Source organism: Oncorhynchus masou, chromosome 29, assembly GCF_036934945.1.
Source record: "Oncorhynchus masou masou isolate Uvic2021 chromosome 29, UVic_Omas_1.1, whole genome shotgun sequence".
In the NCBI taxonomy this organism is placed as follows: domain Eukaryota; kingdom Metazoa; phylum Chordata; class Actinopteri; order Salmoniformes; family Salmonidae; genus Oncorhynchus; species Oncorhynchus masou.
In genome coordinates this window covers 42,534,328-42,550,355 of record NC_088240.1, presented here as the reverse complement: position 1 = coordinate 42,550,355, position 16,028 = coordinate 42,534,328, and the positions used below count along the sequence as shown (strand labels likewise).

Sequence of the window (16,028 nt, the reverse complement as noted above, 5' to 3'; positions counted from 1 at the left end):
TCACACCTGTTTTTGTGGAATTTCTCCCATCTTCTCTGCAGATCCTTTCAAGCACTGTCAGGTTGGAAGGGGAGCGTCGCTGCACAGCTATTTTCAGGTCTCTCCAGAGATGTTCGATAGGGTTCAAGTCCTTGAGTGTCCCAGCCAGGGCCCGGATATTCAGAGACTTGTCCCGAAGCCACTCCTGCATTGTCTTGGTTGTGTGCTTCGGGTCATTGTCCTGTTGGAAGGTGAACCTTCACCCTCATCTGAGGTCCTCAGCTCTCTGGAGCAGGTTTTCATCAAGGATATCTGTACCTTGCTTTATTCAGCTTTCCCTCGATCCTGACTAGTCACCCAGCCTATTGATGAAAAACATCCCCACAGCACAATGCTGTCACCACACTTCACTGTAGGAATGGTGCCAAGTTTCCTCCAGACGTGACGCTTGGCATTCAGGCCAAAGTGTTCAATCTTGGTTTCATCAGACCAGAGAATCTTGTTTCTCGTGGTATGAGAATCCTTTAGGTGCATTTTGGCAAACTCCAAGTGGCATAAAGGCCTGATTGGTGGAGTGCTGCAGAGATGGTTGTCAGTCTGGAAGGTTCTCCCATCTCCACATAGGAACTCTAGAGCTCTGTCAGAGTGACCATTGGGTTCCTGGTCACCTCCTTGACAAAGGCCCCTTTCCCCAGATTGCTCAGTGTGGCCGGGCAGTCAGCTCTAGCAAAAGTATTTGTGGCTCCAAACTTCTTTTAAGAAGGATGGCGAGCACTGTGTTCTTGGGGACCTTCAATGCTGTATACATTTTTTGGTACCCTTCCCCAGATCTGTGACTCGACCCAAACCTGTCTCTGAGATCTACGGACAATTTCTTCAACCTTATGGCTTGGTTTTTGCACTGACCGAGACTGTGAACTGTGGGACTTTATACAGACAGGGGTGTGCCTTTCCAAATCATGTCCAATCCATTGAATTTACCACAGGTGGACTCCAAGCTGGGAAAAAAACATCTTAAGGATGATCAATGGAAACATGACAAAGTGTAAACAGGTTTAGAATTTTTTTCAAATTTGTAAAAAATAAAACATACCTTATGTATTCAGACCCATTGCTATGAGACTCGAAATTGAGCTCAGGTGTATGCTCAATTTTCGAGTCTCATAGCAAAGGGTCTGAATACATAAGGTATGTTTATTTTTTACAAATTTGAAAAAAAAATTCTAAAAACCTGTTTTGCTTTATCATTATGAGGTATTATGAGGTAAGTAAGAAAAGTACATTCATCCATTGTAGGATAAGGCTAGAACATAACAAAAATATGGAAAAAGTCAAGGGATCTGAATACGTTGAATGTTTTCATGCCTTGAAATCACTAGTGCTACTGGTAGAAGTTACCCTGATGATCTAGAATCAGTTTACCCACCTAAAGCATTCACTCCCAACATGCAATACTGACCTTACATTGGGGAAACTTCATCATTCTTTGGAACAAGCACACACACAGGAATAAGCAGAGTGTGAAAGCTTGGCAGGTGTCTGTCAGTCACGTGCAAGTATATGCACACACACACACACCTAAGAGCCTGGCATTTATACCAAATCAGTGCATAGTTGTAGTGTGGTCCCCAGGGATCACGATCCACCAGTGCAGTGCCAACAGCCTATGAGATGTGCATCCTGAGCCATCCCATATATCAATGAGTGATCTATTATCATGGTACATGTTTTCACATTCACAGACTAAGTGCATGCATGAATGTGTATGCGTGTGCTTGTATTCATGCGTGTTGCAGCACAACCACACGAAGATCGATACATCAACATGAGTAGCCCTGAAAGGTGGCTTACATTATCCCTGTGTTCACTTCAAGAGCCTATATACTCCCACTTCATTATCAATACAAATTCATACACTCATATCTCATGGATAATGTATGAAGAGTGCTCTTTCCAATACAGTAAACTCCTCTTACAGGAGTCAGCAGAGTGCACTGTACTGCCTAATAGAGCAGAGGCAGGCTTGCAGATGCTAAAGGGCACTGTTCGCTTCCCTGAGGCTGTGTGGTCAGTCAGAAGTGACTTCACCCACTGCAGTTAACTGTTCCAAGCATTTCCCCCTACCGCAACAGAGCTAGGGAGATGCATAGAGTGATAGAATGAGAGAGAGAACAGAGTGAGAGATGAGAAAATGAGAAACAATCTGCTGAATAGGCAGTGGCGACGGAAACAACAATGGCTTGATTGCGGAGGCACTGCTTTGACGTGAACAGAAAATGAGGTCATGTTGCTGGGGCTCTTTTTGTATTTAGTCACCAGTACCTTTTTTTAGTCTAGCGAGCTATGGCGGCTGGCCATCCACTGGGACCAGGGTTTGGGTTAGCGGCTAATGTGCTTCGCGGAAGCTCCGGGCCGTGTGGTGCATCACCTGGGGCACGCTCTCTCGCTTTCAACCTCCCCGCTCTTCATGTATTGCTCCTGGATACTCTGTGGCAGGGTTGTCAGGCATACGGCCCGAGGGCAATTTGAGTTTAAAAAAAACACCTTTTTAATAAACAAAATAAAAAGCTAGACAGTCAATGAGCATCGGAATATCGAGGACCATTTTTGGAAAATGAAAAATGGAGACATTAAATACACTGCCTTCGGAAACAACTCATACCTCTTAACTGAAACCAAACTTTGTTGTGTTACAGCCTGAATTTAAAATGGATTACATATATATTTGTTCTTACCCATCTACAAACAATATCACATAATGACAAAGTGAAAAACATAGACATCTTTTCAAATTTATTGAAAATTAAAAATATATTTTTTTACATAACATCACAGAATACTTCATATTTTCAAGCATGGTGGTGACTGGATCATTATGGGTAGTCTGGTCATCGGCAAAGGACTAGGAAGTTGTTTTTGGACAGAAAGAAACGGAATAGAGCTAAGCACACAAAATCCAACAGGAAAACCTGGTTCAGTCTGCTTTCCAACAGACATTGGGAGACAAATTCACCTTTCAGCAGGGCAATAACCTAAACACAAGGCCAAATATACACTGGAATTGCTTTACCAAGATAGCCTGAGTGGCCTAGTTACAGTTTGGACTTAAATCAGCTTGAAAATGTAACGGCAAAAAGGGAAAATGTCTGTCTAGCAATGATCAACAACCAACTTGACAGAGCTTGAAGAATTTTAAAAAGAATAATGTGCAAATGTTGTACAATCCAGGTGTGCAGCGCTTTTAAAGACGTACCCAGGAAGAGTCACAGCTGTAATCACTGCCAAATGTGATTCTAACATGCATTGACTAAGGGGGGTGAAAATTATGTAAGAGATTTCATTCTCAATAAATGTGCAAAAATGTCTAAAAACATGTTTTCACTTTGGCATTATGTGATATTGGGTGTAGATTTGTATTTTATTTTAATCCATTTTGAATTCAGGCTGTAACGAGTCAAGGGGTATGAATACTTTCTGAAGGCACTATTGGCTATCTAAAACAAAAGGGGTTGAATACTTGACTCGAGACATTTCAGAATTGTTTTTTTTTTTGTGTTGAGAAACAAAATTTCACTTTGACATTGTGGGGTATTGTGTGTAGGCCAGTGACACAAAACCTCAATTGTATCCATTTTAAATTCAGGCTTTAACATGTGTAAAAAGTCAATGGGTGTGAATGCTTTCTGAAGCCACTGTAGGGCAGAGAGAGAAATAGGAGGAACACAATAGAGGGAATGATTGATGGAAATAAATGTGCTTTCAACACCAAAAATGTAATGACATTTGGCAATTGTCATTATGCCTACACGTGTAGCCTGAATTGATCCATGAATTAACGCTGTCCGTGGGTTTGTCTCGACAAGTCAACGCTATCTTAGGGGAAAAGTCTCTCAGTTCATATTTTTGTTACTGGACCAAATAAGAACCTGTGGAGAAGGTGGTATGTGTTTGACTGTGTTTGGTAGCCAGCAGATGTTGGTGGACGTGTGTGTGCCCACGCAAGTGTTTTCGTTAGCCGGTAAATGTCGGCTTTTGGAATCCCTTCCTTTTCTTTTTTTTGGCCAATAAATTTTAAAAAATGTACCACAATAAAAAAATAATAGAACTTCATTGTAAAATAATGTGTTTTATTCATTAATGAAAATACCAGTCAATGTGCTCCAACTTCAAAGGCAAATAAAGTGTCTTCAGAAAGTATACACACTAGGGATGCACAATATATCAGTGGACATATCAAATCAAATTTGAGCTACTATCGGAATCGGCCGATCATCATTTGTCAGACCGCAACTTCTGGGGTAGCTAGCTTTAGCTTGGTACCCAGCAAGCACCAATACAACCAGCCTGAAAACAATGACCTGTAGAAACTGCAGTCATTTTCATTATTCTTGGCAATGATTTATGAATCCTTGTGAGTAAGTATTAGCTAGGTTGCCACTTGTTGTTTGCCTATTGAAATTGAACTTCAGTTCATAAAAATAAATAGCTAGCCAGCTACTTAACCATGTTGCCAAAGATAACGTTATAAGCAGCCAGCTAGCTGGCTAGTGAGGCTCGACCGGATATGTTGTGAAGCTCGCCACAATAAGGATTAGGCACAATAGTGGAATTTGCGGGTAGCCTTCAAAATAAAAGTATGTCATTGACAGTGAGGCAAATGAATACAAATGGTAGAATTATGCCATACTTTTATTTTGAAGGCTACCCGCAAAGTCCATTATTGTGGCTAACCCTTATTGTGGCTAGCTTAATGGTCCGACCACCATTAAACAAATAAGAACAGTTTTATAAATTACGGTTATTTTAGATGAAAGCTAGCTATATAGTTAGCAAGCTAAGTATAGCTACTGAAACATTGTCGTTTTGCCATGTTTTTGGGGAAGAACTACATTGTTTGCGTCTGAGCTAGCTAGCTTTTTTTAATGATCAGCACTGTAGGTGTGTGAGACAACTTTACCAGCATCATAGCATACATAGATGAATCATTGTGACATATGAAATACAAGTGACAGTGTAATGAATGTGTAATAACTACGTAAAAAAATCTGTCATATTCAGGTCCTGATAGGTCAACAAGCTTATTTGACGTGCATCTTTGACACGCAAAGACCCAAACAGCGTTCCATAGAAAACCTGGTTGAGAATGAAACGACTGAACAAATGAAGGAAACAGCACAACAAGTAAGTGAAATAAATAGGTTTTGATTATGTTTTACTGGTAATGGGGACATATGTAAATGCCAACAAAATACATTTTGGTCAGTGTGGTGTGTAACCTTTATTTAACTAAGCAAGTCAGTTAAGAACAAATTCTTATTTACAATGATGGCCCGGACAATGCTGGGCCAATTGTGCGCCGCCCTATGGGATTCCCAATCGCGACCGGGTGTGATACAGTCTGGATTCGAATCAGGGACTGTAGTGACACCTCTTGCACTGAGATGCAGTGCCCTTAGACCACTGCGTCCATGTGTGTGTGTTAACCATTTAACTGTACTAGAATGCTTAAAAGGCCGCACCATTTTTTTTTATAATCGCTATCGTTTTCTGGGGCAAGGAAAATATTGGATATTGGTATCCGCCAAAAATGTCATATCGGTGCATCACTAATATACACGGATCTCTCATCTTTTTAAGTGGGAGAACTTGCACAATTGGTGGCTGACTAAATACTTTTTGCCCCACTGTACAGCTTTCTTTGACATTATGGGGTAGTGTGTGTATATTGAGGAGGGGAAAAAACAAACAATTTAATACATTTTAGAATAAGGCTGTAACCTAACAAAATGTGGATAAAGTCAAGAGGTCTGAATACTTTCCGAAGGCACTGTATACTTCGTAGGCTAATAAATGCTCAAGCTGCTTGGAAATTAGTGTCGGGTGTGTGCGTTTCTATTTTTACTCGCACAACAGACGCAAGGTCCTCATAGGGGACTTCAGCAAAGTGTACTCTGACTGGGAAAAACGGGGAAGATTGTGTTGATTATCTCCATTTCCAGTGTGCTTGCCGAGAGGTGATTCTTTCTCCAAAACAGAGCAGACAAGCCTCAAGATATCTTCTGTTTCTTGAGGACAAAGTAACAAAGCTGATGCGCATTGCAAGCTGCTCCAAGGAGTTGGACAGTTTTAACTACCCAACAGCAGCGGCTCACTTTGAGCAGGCCAAGGTCCTCCTCATACACAAGTCACTTCACCCCTACCTCAACTAACCTGTACCCCTAACACATTGACTCGGTACCAGTACCACCTGTATATCGTTATTGTTATTTTGTGTTATTTTTTTATTTTTTAGTAAATATTTTCTTAACTCTTTCTTGATCTGCACTGTTGGTTAAGGGCTTGTAAGTAAGCATTTCACGGTACAGTCTACACATAAATTTAGAGTTTTTAAAGTTTTAATTGAAATTAGAGGATCATTTTTGTGTTTGTCAGGCCTGGTCCTAGCAGTTCTGCTGCCGCCCTAGGGAAGATCAACATAGTGTCATGTATAATATAACCTGCTGTATAAATTCTCCTAACCTGCAACAAAGTCAAATCTGACATTCATTTTACAAAAGCTGGATTCCTTCTAGCCATAACCCGCCAGTCCTGGTGTTAGACAGTCTAATTAAAATGTTCATGCCTAGGCTAAATTTAAATTAGAGGCCTAGATATTGTTTGAAAACAGCTGTGTTTTGTTATTTATTAAAATGTTCATACAAATAGTCTCGAGGACAGCTCTTTAGCAAATTATATTACACAAGTATAATATTTTTAAGTTGTGTTTTACCGTATGGGCGGCTGTTCATCTTGGCTAAATGGAAAAAATTAAAAATAAATGATTAATAGCTGGGATGACCCCGCAAACGGTAATGTTTTGCTTCTCAATAAAACCGGTCACGTTGGTATAAGATCATTCAACTTTATTTTATTAAACCTCACAAGCTAATTTCTATTCTGGTAAAATGCATTACAATAATCTAAAATGGATTTTGAGCACCTTGGGTGGACACCATAATACATATGCATTAGATGCGTAATGCATGTCGGGTAAATTTGTCAAATGTCTGGTAAATTTAAATCTTACCGGTCACGTTGTCCAGCGCCACATTTTCTAAACGGAAACACTGGCCCGTGCGTACATGCATTTGTCCATGTGTAATCATCTCCTGTAGGGAACAATCTGTTGCAGTGTTTAATTTTGATCACGTTAAACGTTAAAAATCACCTGTTAAAAGCTGCAATACCTTTCTAGTTTGAGGTTAGTACTATCAAAACAACACAACATAGTGTTGCCAACTTAGAGACTTTGTCGCTATATTTTGCAAGGTTTCAGACCCTCCAGCGACTTGTATTGGTAAAAGAGTATAGCAACAAACGTAGCTACTTTTTAAGGCTGCCTCTCCGACTTTTGGTTGATTTAGCAACTTCCCTGTTTGTGTGACTGCTCGGCTGAGCTCAGCTGTGCTGCTCTGCAGTCTGCTCCCTCTCCACGGCTCAGCTTCCTCCGGCTGCTGCCTTTGTGTGCACCCGTAATTTGCGCTCCCTCCCCTGCCCCTCTCCGCTCCCGCCCCTCTCCTTGTCCCTCCCCTGCCCCTCTCCCGCTCCCTCCCCTGCCCCTCTCCCGCTCCCTCCCCTGCCCCTCTCCAGCTCTCCGCTCCCCGCTCTAGCCTCTAGGTCCTCTCCCCAATGCTGCAGCGAGTGAAGTTATTACATTGGTTGGTTCCTTGTTTAATGACACCACAGCTCTCCAATAAATAACAATATATAAATGAAATATTTTCTAAAATAGGATACGTTTTTTGTATGCTGCTTAATTATTTAATATCGGTTCATCCTTCAAACATTCTATTTAGTTTTGTTTTGGAGAATTGCTCATTGCATGAGCGTGAGGGACAGCATAAGCATAAATTATATATTAAAGTTGTGACGAAATGATTTTGTAATGACGTCATCGAGCGACGAATGGAGCAACCAAAAGCAACTTTCCTTGAAAAATATTTTGCAACACTAACATATTGTTAATTCTCACACACACACACACACACACACACACACACACACACACACACACACACACACACACACACACACACACACACACACACACACACACGTGTATGACCACACTGTCTGGCCCCAAGTCATGCAGTCACCATCTCCCCCAGTGCACGGCAATCTTTCATCTGAACTCGCCTTCTGTCTTTTTCATCCCCTCTCACTGTCTTCTCCCTTTCTTTTCCCCTCAATGTCTGTCTAAAAACACACATTCTTTCACAAAAACGATTTTCTTCCAAATAGCACTACCAATATCTCACTCATGACAAAAACCTGTGGATGTAATGATAAAAATAATAATTTGACATCTATCTAAAATGGCAAAAACCATAATGCCACAACAACCCTGTCCTACACAATGTGTACTCTGTTGTGCCACTGCCAACATATGACAGGTTTGGGATCATTGTGAGACACCAGGTTGAGAGAGAGCCGGCTGTGATTTGTATTGGCCTGACATGGGTTCCGGCAGGGACAGATTGCATTGGGCTATCCCTGCTGTGCTTGACATTCCGCTAGCCTGGCTAGCGGTGAACACGTCCTTGGCTGCCCTTTCTGGTGACTAGTGATGTAGTGACAGGACACGGTTACTGGATCTGGAGACGAGAGGGGGTGGTAGGGTTTAGGGAGTGGGCTGAAAAGCTCCATAAGGCAGCGGTTCCCAACCTTTTCTGTCCTGTGGACCACCAAAAACATGGACAGGTTGGAAACCACTGCTCCAGGGGAGAGACACCTGGAGTAGGAGAGGACACGCCAAGCTTAAAAGACACATTGTTTATGTAAAGTGCATTCGGCAAGTATTCAGACCCCTGGACGTTTTCAACATGGTTAGGTTACAGACATTCTAAAATGTATTGAAGGTTTTTTTACTCAATCCATAATAACAAAGCAGAAACAGGTTTAGAAGTTTGGGCAAATTTTAAAAATCGTAAAAAAACATTTGCATAAGTATTCAGACTATTTACTCAGTACTTTGTTGAAGCACCTTCAGCAGTGATTATAGCCCCATGTCTTCTTGGGTATGATGCTACAAAATCTTTACACACCTGTATTTGGGGAGTTTCTTCCCATCTTCTCTGCAGATCATCTCAAACTCTGTCAGGTTGGATGGGGAGCGTTGCTGCACAACTATTTTCTGGTCTCTCCAGAGATGTTCGATCGGGATCAATTCCGGGATCTGGCTGGGCTACTCAAGGACATCCAGAGACATGTCCCCACCTGCGTTGTTTTGGCTGTGTGCTTAGGGTCATTGTCCTGTTGGATGGTTGAACCTTCTCCCCAGTCTGAGGTCTTGAGCGCTATGGAGTAGGATTTCATCATGGATCTCTCCCTCGATCCTGACTAGTCTCCCAGTCCCAAAGAGTTCAATCTTGATTTCATCAGACCAGAGAATCTTGTTTCTCATGGTCAGAGTGCTTTAGGTGCCTTTTGGCAAACTCCAAGCGGGCTGTCATGTGCCTTTTACTGAGGAGTGGCTTCTGTATGGCCACTACCATGAAAGCCTAATTGGTGGAGTGCTGCAGAGATCGTTGTCCTTCTGGAAGGTTCTCCCTTCTCCACAGAGGAACTCTAGAGCTCTGTCAGAGTGACCATCGGGTTCTTGGTCACCTCCCTGACCAAGGCCCTTCTCCCCCCCATTGCACAGTTTGGTCGGGTATCCAGCTCTAGGAAGAGTCTTGGTGGTTCCAAACTTCTTCCATTTAAGAATGATGGAGGCCACTGTGTTCTTGAGGACCTTCAATGCTGCAGAAATGTTCTGGTAACCTTCCCCAGATCTTTGCCTCAACACAATGGGGCAGCAGGGTAGCCTAGTGATTAGAGCGTAGGACTAGTAACCGAAAGGTTGCAAGTTCAAACCCCCGAGCTGACAAGGTACAAATATGTTGTTCTGCCCTTGAACAGGCAGTTAACCCACTGTTCCTAGGCCGTCATTGAAAATAAGAATACTTCGACAAACGGGTGATGATTTACAAGCGCATTCGTGAAAAAAAGCACTGTCGTTGCACCAATGTGTACCTAACCATAAACATCGACGCCTTTATTAAAATCAATACAGAAGTATATATTTTTAAACCTGCATATTTAGTTAATATTGCCTGCTAACAATTTCTTTAACTAGGGAAATTGTGTCACTTCCCTTGCGTTCTGTGCAAGCAGAGTCAGGGTATATGCAGCAGTTTGTGCTGCCTGGCTCGTTGCGAACTGTGTGAAGACCATTTCTTCCTAACAAAGACAGTAAATAATTGGCCAGAATTGTACATAATTATGACATAACATTGAAGGTTGTGCAATGTAACAGCAATATTTAGACTTAGGGATGCCACCCGTTCTATAAAATATGGAACGGTTCCGTATTTCACTGAAAGAATAAACGTTTTGTTTTTGAAATGATAGAAATACGAGCCTTAGGTCATTAATATGGTCAAATCCAGAAACTGTGTGATATTATAATTAAGTCTATGACTTGATAGAGCAGTCTGATTGAGCGGTGGTAGGCAGCAGCAGGCTCGTTGCATTCATTCAAACAGCACTTTCCTGCATTTGCCAGAAGCTCTTCGCTGTGCTTCAAGCATTGCACTGTTTATGGCTGCAAGCCTATCAACTCACAAGATTAGGTTGGCAATACTATAGTGCCTATAAGAACATCCAATAGTCAAAGGTATATGAAATACAAATGGTATAGAGAAATAGTTCTATAATTCCTATAACCTAAAACTTCTTACCTGGGAATAAAAGGAACCACCATCTTTCATATGTTCTCAGCAAGGAACTTAAACGTTAGCTTTTTTACGGCAAATATTGCACTTTTACTTCCTTTTCCAACACTTTGTTTTTGCATTAATTAAACCAAATTGAACATGTTTCATTATTTATTAGAGACGAAATTGATTTTATTGATGTATTATATTAAAATAAAAGTATTCATTCAGTATTGTTGTAATTGTCATTATTACAAATACATATATAAAAATCGGCATCTGCTTTTTTTGGTCCTCCAATAATCAGCATCGGCGTTGAAAAATCATAATCAGTCGACCTCTAATCTGGACACCAAGGACTGGAATTAACTAAACAGTCCTGCTATACAACCACACGTTTGCAGGCTATACACACGCACATGTTTATACCTTCATACCATTCCTGTACCATACCAGGTTAAACGGTATTACCGGCAGTGCATACAAAGAGGCGCTGTTTTGACATACTAGGGAATTCCCATAGAGGATTTTAACTAAATGCTAACAAGCACAAGCGAACAAACCAATTGCAAGGACAGACAACCAATTCATAAAGTTTAACAAATATCTCAAAAGGGTACTCCCAGGATCCAGGAAGCGATGAATTATCTCTGCCGTAACCAAGAAGCGTTATCTTGCAAGCTAAACACTTAACTAGCAACTTAGCAAACCAAATGCATAGCTGTAGCCCTGAGCTGGAGAGAACTTATTTGGCACAACTTAGATAGTTCTAAGGTATTTAGCTTAGATGTAAGGGCATCAGATGGGGAAATTATATCCATCTCTACCTTTCATCGGTCTCCACCCTCTCCCTCTCGGTCTCCACCCTCTCCCTCTCGGTCTCCACCCTCTCCCTCTCGGTCTCCACCCTCTCGGTCTCCTCCCTCTCCACCCTCTCGGTCTCCTCCCTCTCCACCCTCTCCCTCTCCCTCTCCACCCTCTCCCTCTCCACCCTCTCCCTCTCGGTCTCCACCCTCTCCCTCTCGGTCTCCACCCTCTCCACCCTCTCCCTCTCGGTCTCCACCCTCTCCCTCTCGGTCTCCACCCTCTCCCTCTCCACCCTCTCCCTCTCGGTCTCCACCCTCTCCCTCACGGTCTCCACCCTCTCCCTCTCGGTCTCCACCCTCTCCCTCACGGTCTCCACCCTCTCCCTCACGGTCTCCACCCTCTCCCTCACGGTCTCCACCCTCTCCCTCACGGTCTCCACTCTTCTTACTCTTGATAGTGTCCTTTCATCCCCCTCTCTATTTCCCTTCTTCCCCTGATGCCCCCACTCTCACCAAGGTCAAATGCAGGCTCCATGTGATGCGTTAGCCTGACGACTCACATTCAATTCTTCTGCTGCTCTGACACTACATACTTTAATCAGACTGACATCATTTAAGTAATTTGTGGTGACGTGGGGCACAAAAGGCATGGTATTCTCAACCGCCACTTTACCCAAATGTGTTCTGGCCCAACCCATCAGTTTCTGGTCCAATCAGACAGTCCCGAGTGGGTTCGAATTCGGAGACGAGTCAGCCAGCCCCATTGCAGATTAGAAACTAACGTCCATGGCCAGAGCAAGGAGTCTGGGTAGCCAGACAAATGTGTGTAGTTTCTGCCGTAGGACGGGACACACTCCAGACTTGTATTCTCTCACACAGGAGAGCCTCCGACATAAGAAAAACACACTGAGCTTTTAAGGCCTACGAGTCACACTCGGGTGCATATCCACACATGTGAGCGTAAAACACACACACAAAAATGGAGAGTAACCCAAGAATGTCATGTTATCATTACGCGATCTGTTCTGGAACACACAGCGTGAGAAGGAGCTCGATTGCACTTGACGCAATGGAGCAATTGAGTGCACGTCACAAACGCCGAGAGCCAGGGATGTACCACACACACACGGTCAGCCATGATCGATTGAGTAAGGGTGTGATGGTGCATCGGCAGTGGAAACTATCACAGGGTGCAGTGGGGAAAACATGACCCAATCACAACCCCCTAAGGAAATTTAGGGGGGTGGGGGGGGGGCAGAGGATGTTTTGCAAAGTTGTTACTAGTTCTGTCCCAATAAACAGCAGGCACAACATGACATCCATAGCACTTAACATTATCTTGGCGCTGTGATAGGAATACAAAAGTCTGTCTGTTTTGCAAAAAAAGAGACATTATCTTGATGACACCACACTAGAGATAGAGATAGATAGATACTTCTAGGCAAGCCAACTCTTAAGCAGAGTGGGGTAAACACTGCCTACCCTAATCAGTGGTAGGATAAAATTATAAAAAAGTGGACCTACCGTGTGAAAGGGGTGAGAGCTGGAAGCTACTTCTCTGTAGTTCTCTCTGCTTTTACTGAGAGAAAGAGAGCGAGAGAGGGCGAGAGAGGCGGGAGTGAGGGCGAGAGAGGGGGGAGTGAGGGCGAGAGAGGGGGGAGTGAGGGCGAGAGAGGGGGGAGAGAGCGAGAGAGGGGGGGAGAGAGTGAGAGAGGGGAAACAGTGCCAGTTAGGATGAGCAAGACTTGTATAACACCATTGTACATTCAGTGCATACATAACACTGCCTCATTGGAAAACACAGAAGCCCGTATTCCAACAGACCATGATGATGGTGTTATTGTAACAGCTCCAAATTCGACGAATGTGCCGTTAAGACCGCATATTAAACTTTAAATGACTGTTCCAAGTATAATTTTTCCACTATATTTAACCAGGTAGGCCAGTTGAGAACAAGTAAATTTACAACTGTGACCTGACCAAGATAAAGCAAAGCAATGTGACAAAAACAGAGTTACACATGGGATAAACAAACGTACAGTCAATAACACAATAGAAAAATCTATATACAGTGTGTGCAAATGTAGCAAGATTAGGGAGGTAAGCAATAAATAGGCCATAGAGGTGAAATAATTACAATTTAGCATTAACACGGGAGTGATAGATGTGCAAGTAGAGACACTGGGGAGCAAAAGCGCAAAAATAAATAAATACCAATATGGGGATGAAGTAGTTGGGTGTGATATTTACAGATGGGCTGTGGACAGCTGCTCTGACAGCTGATGCTTAAAGTTCGTGAGGGAGATAAGACTCCATCTTCAGTGATTTCTGCAATTAGTTCCAGTCATTGGCAGCAGAGAACTGGAAGGAAAGGCAGTCAAATGAGGTGTTGGCTTTGGGGATGACCAGTGAAATATACCTGCTGGAGCGTGTGCTACGGGTGAATGTTGCTATGGTGACCAGTGAGAGCTGAGATAAGGCGGGGCTTTACCTAGCAAAGACTTAGACAACCTGGAGCCAGTGGGTTTGGTGACAAATATGTAGCGAGGGCCAGCCAACGAGAACATACAGGTCGCAGTGGTGGGTAGTATATGGGGCTTTGGTGACAAAACGGGTGGCACTGTGATAGACTGCATCCAATTTGCTGAGTAGACTGTTGTAGACTGTAAATGACAGCGCCGAAGTACAGGATCGGTAGGATAGTCAGTTTTACGAGGGTGTTTGGCAGGCTTTGTTGCGAAATAGGAAGCTGATTCTCAATTTATATTTTGGATTGGAGATACTTAATGTGAGTCTGGAAGGAGAGTTTAGTCTAACCTGACACCTAGATATTTGTAGTAGTCCACATATTCTAAATCATAACCGTCCAGAGTAGTGATGCCATTTGGGCGGGCGGGTGCAAGCAGCAAATCGGTTGAAGAGCATGCATTTAGAAGCAGTTGGTAGCCACGGAAGGAGAGTTGTATGGCATTGAAGCTCGTTTTGAGGTTTGTTAGCAGTGTCCAAAGAAGGGCCAGATGTAAAGAGAATGGTGTCATCTGCATAGAGGTGGATCAGAGAATCACCAGCAGCAAGAGCGACATCACTGATAAATACAGAGAAAGGAGTTGGCCCGATAATTGAACCCTGTGGCACCCTCATAGAGGTTGCCAGAGGTCTGGACAACAGGCACTCTGATTTGACACACTGAACTCCATCTGAGAAGTAGTTGGTGAACCAGGCGAGGCAGTCATTTCAGAAACCAAGGCTGTTGAGTCTGCCGATAAGAATACTTGGCAGCTGCACAGTACGGTCTTATCGATGGCGGTTATGATATCGTTTAGGACCTTGATCGTTGCTGAGGTGCACCCATGACCAGCTTGAAAACCAGATTGCATAGCGGAGAAGGTACGATGGGATTAGAAAGGGTCGGTGATCTGTTAACTTGGCTTTCAAAGATTTTAGAAAGGCAGGGCAGGATGGATATAGGTCTATAACAGTTTGGGTCTCGAGTGCCTCCCCCTTTGAAGAGAGGGATGACCGCGGTGGCTTTCCAATCTTTGGTGATTGATCTCAGACGATACGAAAGAGGTTGAACAGGCTAGAAATAGGGGTTGCAACAATTTCAGAGGATAATTTTAGAAAGAGAGGGTCCAGATTGTCTTGTCCAGCTGATTTGTAGGGATCCAGATTTTGCAGCTTTCAGAACATCAGCAGTTGTATTTGGGTGAAGGAGAAGCAGGGGGGTGGCTTGGGCAAGTTCCTGCGGGGTTTGCAGAGCTGTTAGCCGGGGTAAGGATAGCCAGGTGGAAAGCATGGTCAGCAGTAGAAAAATGCTTCTTGAAATGATCGATTACCGTAGAGTTATCAGTGGTGGCAGTGTTTCCTAGCCTCAGTGCAGTGGGCAGCTGGGAGGTGGTGCTCTTATCCTCCATGGACTTTAATGTCCCAAAACTTTTTGGAATTAGTGCTACAAGATGCAAATTTCTGTTTGAAAAGGCTAGCCTTAGCTTTCCTAACTGACTGAGTAGATTGGTTCCTGACTTCCCTGAAAAGTTGCATATCGCGGGGCTTTTCGATGCTAATGCAGTACGCCACAGGATGTTTTTGTGCTGGTCAAGGACAGTCAAATCTGGGGTGAACCAAGGGCTATATCTGTTCTTACTTCTACATTTTTTGAATGGGGCATGCTCATTTAAGATGGTGAGGAAAGCACTTTTAAAAGAGCATCCAGGCATCCTCTACTGACGGGCTGAGGTCAATATCCTTCCAGGATATCCCGGCCAGGTCGATTCGAAAGGCCTACTCACTGAAGTGTGTACGGTAGCGTTTGACAGTGATGAAGGGTGGTCATTTGACCGCATCCATTACGGACGCAGGCAATGATCGCTGAGATCCTGGTTGAAGACAGCAGAGGTGTATTTAGAGTGCAAGTTGGTCAGGATGATACAGTGAGGGAAAAAAGTATTTGATCCCCTGCTGAAAATCTGTAGAGGGAGCTGAAGGTTCGAGTTGCCAAACGTCAGCC

At 43.3% G+C, this 16,028-nt stretch overlaps 1 protein-coding gene across 3 annotated transcripts in view; it reads right to left on the bottom strand.

The window, feature by feature from the left end:
* LOC135519848 (double-stranded RNA-specific editase 1-like) overlaps window positions 1-16,028 on the bottom strand; it is a 185,061-nt gene that overhangs the window by 96,311 nt on the left and 72,722 nt on the right. For all 3 annotated transcript variants that reach the window (XM_064945056.1, XM_064945055.1, XM_064945057.1), the window contains one exon: window positions 13,046-13,100. The gene's annotated coding sequence lies outside the window, so the exon portion shown is untranslated. The remainder of the gene's footprint in view (window positions 1-13,045; window positions 13,101-16,028) is intronic.